This window comes from Cucurbita pepo, chromosome 10 (genome assembly GCF_057944985.1).
Source record: "Cucurbita pepo subsp. pepo isolate OVF chromosome 10, ASM5794498v1, whole genome shotgun sequence".
Taxonomy (NCBI): Eukaryota; Viridiplantae; Streptophyta; class Magnoliopsida; order Cucurbitales; family Cucurbitaceae; genus Cucurbita; species Cucurbita pepo.
The window spans coordinates 17,283,499-17,294,021 of NC_141807.1; the positions used below are offsets into that span (position 1 = coordinate 17,283,499).

The 10,523-nt window shown below is 31.7% G+C and overlaps 2 non-coding genes across 2 annotated transcripts; both read left to right on the forward strand.

Annotated features, from left to right (window-relative positions):
* The first annotated feature begins 3,451 nt into the window (after positions 1–3,451).
* On the forward strand, positions 3,452–3,573 carry LOC111804580 (U5 spliceosomal RNA). Its single transcript, XR_002816544.2, has one exon. It is a non-coding gene; the product is annotated as a U5 spliceosomal RNA (small nuclear RNA).
* Positions 3,574–8,980: 5,407 nt separating this feature from the next.
* On the forward strand, positions 8,981–9,052 carry TRNAC-GCA (transfer RNA cysteine (anticodon GCA)). The gene has a single exon. It is a non-coding gene; the product is annotated as a tRNA-Cys (tRNA).
* The last annotated feature ends 1,471 nt before the right edge of the window (positions 9,053–10,523 follow it).

Here is a 10,523-nt window from a genome sequence, read left to right on the forward strand (position 1 = left end):
CTCCAATTTTCGATCTCTTGGGTATCTTGTTCTACGACGTTTTAGCTCTCTATTCCTTCATAGAACTTGTGGGTAATCTTGTTTAGAAGCTATAGGAACAAGTTTGAAAGGAAATGGTGGAGAATTTCTCTCGAATTTAGAAGAAACCCGAGAGTAGGAGACCCAAAATCTAAACACTTATTGCCAACGACTAGGAGCTCGACCTGGCTCGATTCTTGTTCCAAACGATTGCCCCAACTTCAGAATATATAATTCCTTCTAGATAAGGAACTAAAAATCCGGGAAGATCCTTAATATTTGGGAAAATAATCTTTTTGTCCTTTTCGCTTACGCTTTCATTCCCAGTCATTCTCCAAAGGTCTTGAGTCCTTAAGATTACTTCTTATGGTTTATAAATGACTTACTAAGACCCCTTTCTTGCTTAATTCTCGTAATTTCCTTCCTTGGATCCTTTGGGTCTTGCATAGGTAGCTTTCTTTCGTTTTTTGAGGTGTTACATTATGTTCAATCTTCATAAATTATATATATATATATATATATATATATATATATATATATATATATATATATATATATATATATATATATATATATATATATATATATATATATAATTTTAAATAGTGGACATTTTTTCATTTTATGTTCAATGTTCATAAATTATATATATAATTTTAAAGAATATATAAAGAATGTTTTGACCGTTCTAGTGTATACTTAAAGAGTGGACATTGTTTTCATTTTATGTTCAATGTTTATAAATTATATATATATAATTTTAAAACATATTGTTTTCATTTTTTGAATTCTAAAAATTCAAATGTTTTAACGGCATTTAAATAGTAGACACAAAATTGGATCATAGAAAATTAGTTTAAATATATTTAAAAATTTTGTTATTAAACTAAGACAAGCCATTCTAAATTCTAATGTATTTATATTCTATTTGTATCACAATTTATATATATATTTTTTTATTTTTTCAATAGTCTAGAACCCTATTATATCACAATTTTTATATATATATTTTACTTTTCTAATAGTCTAGAATCTTATTATATCAAAATTTATATATATATATTTTATTTTTCTAATAGTCTAGGGCTCTCTATCTTTATCAAGGTCACGTATAAGTAAGCATATATCAATTAAAATATTTTTATATATATATATATTTTTGTTATATACAATATCCTTAAACTAATCATTTTTATTGTTAATAAATCTTATATTTTTCTTACTTTAACCAATTTTCAAGAAATGTCTGTATTCAGGTTTTTAATTTTATGACAATATTGAACTATGGTAACATAATTTTATGACAATATTGAACTATGTTAATATGTTACCATTTTTACTAGTTTTTTTTTTTTTTTTTTTTTTGAATAATTATGGATTGATTTGGGTTTGTTTGTGAACTTTTAATACATTTTATATAAGATTCCGAATAATTATAAATTGTGGATAAATAAAACTTAAAAAAAAAATTGACAACCCAACCCGAAAATAGAGTACTAATCCAACCAACCCGAACTTTTGTGTTGAGTCAAAAAAATCCTTCAACCCAACCCAACCCAAACCATGTACACCCCTACTTGGAGGTGTCCAAGATGGTTTCCATCCATATATTGACGGTTAAAGTTTGTTTATTATTATTATTATTATTTTATTTTTTATTTTTTTAAAAAAAGTGAAGGGTGTTAATGCTACATTTATACTTTCATGGGTATTTTAAACACATCACTAACTCCAAGATTATTTTTGAACTTTTTAAAAGTAGAAGAGTATTAATAAAACTTTTTAAAATTCAACTAAATTTTTGAAACACTATTGAAAGTTGAACGGTATTTTTGAAAGAAAATATTAATGGTTTCGAGGGTAAGAATATTTTGTAGAATTCTTTTTTAAAAAAAAAATTAGAAGTTTTATTGAAACTTTTTAAATTTTATAGGTATTTTGAAGACAAAATATAAAGTTTAGGGATATTTTTATTAATTTAGCCAAAATTTTATATGAATAAAGAGAGAGGGAAAAGGAGATACAAGAACATACATATAGAAAACCTTTGATTTTCGAAGTGTATCAAATACTGTTTGACCGAGTGTAAAGAAAGCATGAGAATTTGTATTAAACAAAATATTTTATTTAACTTTCTCATTCGTATGTTCATCTGATCTTCATTCCCTTGGTCAAAACACTTCCTTAAGTAACAAAATTAAAGTTGTAACTTTCAAACTAGTTCGAACGGGTGTAAAGAAAGCCCGACAATAACTTATTCTCATGTCCATCTTCAAAACATGTCAGACATGTATTAGACAACTACAAATATAAATTTGTGAGTAGAAGTCTTGATTGAGCTCGATTGAAAGGGTAATCTTAAATTATATCTAAAAATATATAAGATTTCATTTTTTAAACATTTACAAGAACAAAACAATGAGTCAAGAAAATGTCATTCGTGCAATCTTTTTAATTCTCTCTTATTTTTCAAGCATAAAAAAAAAAATATATATATTCTCTCTCAAATATGGTACGATATTGATTATTTTCTCGGGAGTGAATTTGAAGTAAAACACCTTTTCTACCTAAGTAATTCCAAGTTGCACTAAAAGAATCAAACTCCAAGTATCAACTTCGATAAGTGTCAATTTTTTGTTTTCCATTTGAACATGAATTTATTTTTTATTTTTTTTATTATTATTATTATTATTATTATTATTATTTTTTGTGAGTATATCTATTGCCAAATATCTAATAGTAAATATATATATATATATATATATATATATAAAAGAGACATAAATATGATACCACATGATTAGGGTAACATGTCATTTATAAAAAAAATCTAGGACACCTATGTGATAATGCATATTAATTTTAAAAAAATACATTTTAAAATTTATTGCTTTTATATTAAAAAGAAATTCAAAATAAATAATTTTATATATTTATATGCTTAAATATAAATATATTTATACGTTTCATTCTCAAAACTTAATCAAAGTGTATGATATGAAAGGTTAGATTTAAATGTCTAACTTATCTATTGTATTAAGAAGTGTTCAATACATATCCAATAAGTGTTCAATACATGCTCAACACGTGTCGAAGAGGGACATGAGAAGAATTAGTTAAAAATTTGGGGTTATCCTAAGGATGACAGGAAGCAAATAACCTAGGCTGATCGTAATTCTTAATAAGATTTAAGATCCTTATGCATAAATCTTAGGTTAACCATTTGGGACATTTTAGTCATTTTTCTTAATCCATAATTTATAAAAGAGATGAAATAAATTTATAGTTCAAATGATTTGCATGCAAAGAAACAATGGTCCAAAAGATAATAAATAATACTCTTTGGTGGGTAAAGTCCCACATCAAAAACAAGTTGTGGAAGAAACTGTCCACAGCCTATATAAAACCATCAACGTACCCATTTATTTTCACGGATCAGTGCGGTGACCACATAACGAACTATTCTTTTGTCTTTTGCTAAAGAATACCGTGTGCTCGTTGCGGTTATTTTTAGGGGTCCTCTAGTCTGAGGGGCACCTACATCAATTTTAGTTTAAAATAGTTTTTTTGTTTCTTTTATTATGTTTGCAAGTATGTGTTTTGTATATATAACATGACTCAACCGACATGGTGTAGTGGTTAGCACTTTGGACAGCACTTTGGACATTGGGATTGGTGTACTCTTTCTTAAGAATTGAGCTTCTCCCCCAAAGTCTAAGAGTCTCTTTACGATAGTGAGTACGACAACAAGATCTTAAACCTTTTGTTCGTATAACTTTACTCTGGTCCGAGGTTGTAATACTTCAACAAAACAGAATACTTGGTCGTTCTCAGATATATCCATGATATCTAACATCAAAACTAAAAACTACTTGACGTAGTCTCTAATGCCTTTAATGTGAATAAGTTTCTGCAGTTTTTTCTTACTATGAATTCTACATTCTCGAGGAAGAACTGAGTCTTACATTCCTTCTTGAGGTCTTCCGATGAGTTTATGGTGAATGAATCATTTTTTATATCATTCACCTTCGAGGGACTCCATAGTTTTGCATTGTCCATGAGATGTATTGTGGCAAACGTAACTCTCAGGTCTTTTGAGCAAGCTTTTGTAGCCTTCAAGTATTGTTTTACATCAAAAAGAAAGTTTTCTAATTCTTTGGCATCTCGTTCTCATTCAAGGCCTTGGGTTCTTGGATTTTCAGTTTGTTAAGCCCGACATGAGCTTGGCCTGGGATGTGGTTCTCTCCCACCCTCATTGTCAAATGCACTCGGGTGCTCACCTCAGTCATTTCAGCTTTGATGGCGTTCAACAAGAGAGACCTTAGAAATGAACGGTAATTGTTCAACTGGATTATCACATTAACTATTTGAATCAAATAAAGTAACATTAATCATTTGAATCACCTCAACCCCACTTGTTGAACTTGACCAAATGTCTATAACATGACATTAACAAAGGTACAAAGAAACACTAACAAAGGTACAACGTTCATAAAAGTATTTTTAATCTAAAATACTATTGAACTTGACCATTATAGTGCCACTCAAATGTAGGTACAGTTTAAATCCGAGTCTCCTTGTCAAAATCACTCGGGTGCTCATCTCAACCATGATAGCGTTCAATAAAAGAGACCTCGAAAACAGCCGGAATATCGCATTAACCATTTGAATAACCTCAACCCAACTTGTTGAAATTGAACTAAGTATCTATAACATAACACTAACAAATGCACGAAGTTCATAAAAGATTACTATTGAACTTTACCATTAGTGCCTCTATAGGTAAAGCTTAAATATAATTGGTGACAAAAGATGAAACTATAAAATAAAAAGAAATAGGAACATAGCATACCATTGTTAGGAATCAAACCAAAGTCTCCTAGGTGAAAGACAGATATTGATATTCTAACCGCTGGACAACAATGGATTATTGGTGTAGTTGTCCAGGAGTCTTTTCTCCGATCATTGAAGAGTTCTAGCATGATCTTTTGGGTAATGTCTAACTCTTCGATACGTCCTTCCATGTGTGTAATAGAGTTCTTAGAGATATCTCGATGTTTCAAGTTGTTCGATCGTGTGGCTCTTTCTTCAAAAGAGTCAACATCAAACGTCAGGTCTTTGATTGGCAACTCCTCATCCAGGGGAGCGTCGATTACATCGATTCCATCAACGGTCTTCCCAAGAGTTTATGGTGTTTGACCCATTTTTTATACCATTCACCTTCGAGCGTCACCATAGTTTTGCATCATCATGAGATGCATTGCGGCCAACGTAACTCTTAGGTCCTATGAGCAAGTTCCTGTAGCCTTCAAGTATTGTTCTACGTCAAAAATAAAGTTTTCTAATTCCTTAGCATCTTGGTTCCCATTTAAGGATTTGGTTCTCGGATTTTCAGTATGTTAAGCCCAACATGAGCTTGGCTGTTGGATTTGGATAATCAGCGATAATCAGCGAGCGAAATCTCTTCTTCTCAGTGAGAGGAAATCTTCGACAAGAGGTTGTTGGAAGAAAAATAAAATGCATAAAATAACAGAGAGAGGGACTGAAAGTTTGACTGCGCTTAAAATCAGGTTGTGAAATCTTCTGAACACATTTCCTATTTAAATATAACCTATCCTAAAAATGGGTGGAGACAACTGAATCTGTGCCACTTCCTATAAAATTGCCGTCTAAGAATTCGCTAATCCATTGGACATGTTTGTCAAATGGTCAAACGGAGAATTAATGTAATTGTGTGAATCTAAATAAGGAAAAACAGCTTGGCTTGGGGTGTGGTTCTCTATGGCCCTCCTTGTCAAACTCACTCAGGTGCTTATCTCAACCATGATATCATAAAACAAGAGAGACCTCGAAAACGATCAGATTATCGCATTAACCATTTGAATCACTTCAACCCCACTTGAATATGTCTCAAACGTAGGTAAAGTTTAAATATAATTGGCGACGAAAGATGAAACAATAAAATAAAACGGAATAAGAAAATAAAAATCCATTTCTGGGAATTAAACCCAGGTCACTTGGTTGAAAACCAAATATCTTAACCGTTGGACGACAATGGATTTTTGGTATAATTGTCCTCTTGTTTTTTGTCCGATCGCTAAAGAGTTTTAGCATGATCTTTTGTATAATGTCTAAATCTTCGACACGTTCTTCCATGTGTGTGATAGAGTTCTCAGAGCTACCGCGACGTTTCGAGCTGTTCGATCGTGTGGCTCTTTCTTCAAAAGCGTCAACGTCAAACGTCAAGTCTTTGATTGACAACCCATCCAGGGGAGCGTCGATTGCATCGATTCCATCAATGATCTTCCCATGAGTGTATGGTGCATGATCCATTTTTGATACCATTCACCTTCGAGCGCCACCATAGTTTTCAATCGTCCATGTGATGCATTGTGGCCAACGTCACTCTCAGGTCCTATGAGCAAGTTCCTGTAGCCTCAAGTATTGTTGTACGTCAAAAATAAAGTTTTCTAATTCCTTAACATCTCAGTTCCCATTTAAGGGTTTGTGTTCTTGGATTTTCAGTTTATTAAGCCCAACATGAACTTGGCTTGGGGTGTGGTTCTCTACTACCCTCTTTGTCAATCTCACTCGGGTGCTCATCTCAACCATGATAGCGTTCAACAAGAAAGACCTCAAAATCGACCGGATTATCGCATTAACCATTTGAATCACCTCAACTCCACTCGTTGAAAATGAACCAAATATCTATAACATAACTCTAACAAAGGTAGGAAGTTCATAAAAGTCTTTTTATTCTAAGATACTATTGAACTTGGCCATTATAGTGCCTCTTAAACGTAGGTAAACTTAAAATATAGTTGGTGACAAAAGATGAAACTATAAAATAAAAAGAAATAGGAAAATAATATTCCATTACGGAGAATCAAACCCAAGTCTCATAGTTGAAAGCGAGATACCTAACTACTGGACAACAATGGATTTTTGGTAATTGTCCTAGAGTCTTTTGTCCGATCGCTATATAGTTTTAGCATGATCTTTTGCGTAATGTCTAACTCTTCGACACATCCTTCCATATGTGTGATAGAGTTCTTAGAGCTACCGCGATGTTTTGAGCTGTTCGACCGTGTGGCTTTTTCTTCAAAAGAGTCAACATTAAACGTCAGGTCTTTAATTGGCAACCCATCCAGTGGAGCGTCGATTGCATCAATTCCATCAACGGTCTTCCCATGAGTTTATAGTGCATGACCCATTTTTTATACCATTCACCTTCAAGCGCCACCATAGCTTTGCATCAAACTTCTTTAAAAAAGAAATAGGTGATATTTTGCCGAAGAAGTTGATAAGGTCTTCAAAGAGGATGTGGTCATGTCTGACATTTTACGTTAACAACACGGCAAAAAGAAACGAGAAATTCTGATACTCGAAATTAACTACAAACCCTTGAATAAGGTTTTAGAATAAATAAGATATCCAATCCGAAACAAAAAATGATTTGATAAAAAGAATTTTAGAGTCAGATATTTTCATAAAATTTGATATGAAATTGAGATTTTGGAAAATTCAAATTTCCTAAAAGGATAAATATAAAATAATATTTAATGTCCCGTTTAGAAAATATGAAAGGAACGTCATGTCATTTAGGCTAAAAAATTCTCAAACTCAAAAAAATCAAATCATTGGTCAAATAAACTCTCTACTTAAGCTTTATTGACTCAAGGGCACAGCTTATAGTGAAAAAATATATTCATTCAAAAGTCTTCAATAATATCATAAAAATTATCACATTTCATTCAAAAGTCTTCAATAATATCATAAAAATTACAAAACAGTAAAAAAAAAAAAAAAAAAAATTATTTCTATTGTACCCTGCAAAAATTTTAAAGGAACTTTAATTAATAAAACTATTAAAACTGATTAAGAGTCAAATTTTGTTTTAGAAAAAGAGGGGAGAATCTTGCTTCAAACAAAACAAAAAAAAATGCTAGATAGAAGTAAATGTTGTTGGTTTCATTTCAAACCCTTTTCAAGGAAGTTGAAAATACCTTGGAGATTACCTATGAGAGAGTTTCTAACGAAGTCTCTCTTCTCTCTTCGGTCTTCTCAAACTTATACGAATCCAACAACGGATCATTTGCATGGATTTAAAAGTTCAACTATAATAAGCCATCTAAAGAAGATTCAAGTAATAAATCAAGAAAAGAATCGAGTGATTTGAAGACTTTTTATCTTTAGGAGTTGAATTACATTTAAGATTATTTATGTTATGTCTTATTTTCTTCAATTTGTATTTAATAGCTTTTGGTAGTTTGTAGATGAACTACATCCTGTTTGGATGATCTTTTTGGCCTATTTAAAAGCTTGTAATATTCAGGGTGTTATGTTTATTTCAAACCTTGCTTTAGGTTTGATGTTAAAATCGATTCATTGGATTAGTCATGATCAAGCTAATTCTGGAGTGAGTCATCTTGGAATGTAAGAGTGACCATCATAGATTTCAAGTTCAATCTAAGAGTTATTCATCCTTCTAACCCGCTCTTGGTTGCTATCAATTCGTTAAGTTAGCTTTTTTTTGTGAATGTTTGCAAGGATACTAGAACCTCTAGCTTTGCAAAATTCAGTATTAGCACTTATCAAAAACACTACCAAAATAAAGTTTAACAAGGGGTTCTATGGTGCAATGGTTAGCACTGGACCGACACTTTGTAGAAGGAGTCACTTTTGGTTATACAAAATATGTCCATAACTGATTCGATAGGTTCATTTTTTGACTTGCACTCTATAAAAAGGATCACTAAGGTTGAAATTTTACAAAATGGGTCAATAGCTCAATGGTAGAGCATTTAGTTGTAGATGAAGAAGTCATCAGTTCAAACTTGGTTCGGCAAAAGCATACAAAATGAGTCCATTAGTTTGAACCTAGTTAGGCCTTTTTGTTATACTTTTGGACCGACACTCTGTAGAAGGAGTCACTAAGGTTGAAATCATGCATAAGCATAATGGGTCCATAGCTCAGTGGTAGAGCATTTGACTGCAAATCAAGAGGTCACCAGTTTGAGCCTGGTTGGGCCCTTCAATTTTGGACAGAACTTTGTTAAACTTTTGGACCGACACTCTGTAGAAGGGGTCACTAAGGTTGATATCATACAAAATGGGTTCATAGCTCCCTTAGTTGGGCCTTTTTACTTTGGATAGACACTTTGTTACACTTCTGGACCGACACCTAGTCGAAGGGGTCATTAAGGTTGAAATCATACAAAATGACGGTTCATAGCTCAGCGGTAGAGCAGTTCAAACCTGGTTAGGCCTTTCTATTAATTGGCATAATTGACCCTAATTTGCACCGATTCTATATTATTTTTGAAAGCAAACTGTGTCAAAGGGAACACATGAAACATCGAACATAGGTCTGAATCGAGTTATTCATCTTTCATCTACCATAGAATCCACACGTCTCCTGACCTGAAGAGTGTCGGAAAAGAAATAAGAATAATTACAAAAATCCATAAACTAAGAACTTAAGAACTCAGAACCTTATAACAAAGGTCCTTAGGATAGAAAATCGAGTTATTCATCTACCATAGGACCCCACACGAACGGAAGAACTAGAACCTTAAACCAAGGTCCTTAGGAAAAAACTAAGGAAAGAACTTAAAACCTTATTCCAAAATCCTCCACATAGAACCATGTACTTGGGGCCACGGTTCTCCGGACAAGAACAAAGATATCATTAAGAAAAGAGTGGTATCTAAGCACCCACGGTTGGCTTTTTGGCCCTTGATCTCACTTTAATTAATTTCAATCAATTAATTGATGTTTTGATGATAAAAAAAACCTACCTTTAATTATTAACTATTTTCAGTATTTTGAACTGTCCACAGTATAAGGTCGGGAATAACGATTTCAACGACTTTTTGATTACTCAAATTAGAGCTAAAACGAAAAAATTACAGTCGAGACAACATACCCGACGTGATGATGTGGCAGCAAAATCAAAATGATGGATAAATCAAAATATATCAAAGTATGACATTTATAATTTTGGAGGAGTAAGAAATGGTGGAGTTTTTCTTATTATTTATTTCTAAATAAAATTATTTTTACAAAATATAAATTTGAATCTAACCGTTACTCACATCGATTTTTATTATTACTATATTATATTATTATATTATTATATTTTAAAATTTTGGTAGTTACTCACATAGTTTTTATTATTATTATATTTATAATAAATTTTGAATTTTCATTTCACGGTTACTCACATAACTTTTTATTATTATTATATTAAAATTTTGAAACAAATGAATGTAGAAAATTTTCTTATTTTACTTTTAATCTCCACCTTCCATTATTCCTAACACAATCCAAGGGTCAATATTCAATCCTACATTTTGCCACTTTTCTCCTCTATATAAACTATCTTTCCCCACATTTTAAAATACACAACTTACATACATTCTCCAATCCTCATTTGTTCGAAGTCTCCATTGTTTGTTGCTCTCTCCAAGCTTACAAGTTTATTTCTAGTTCATCTTATTCTT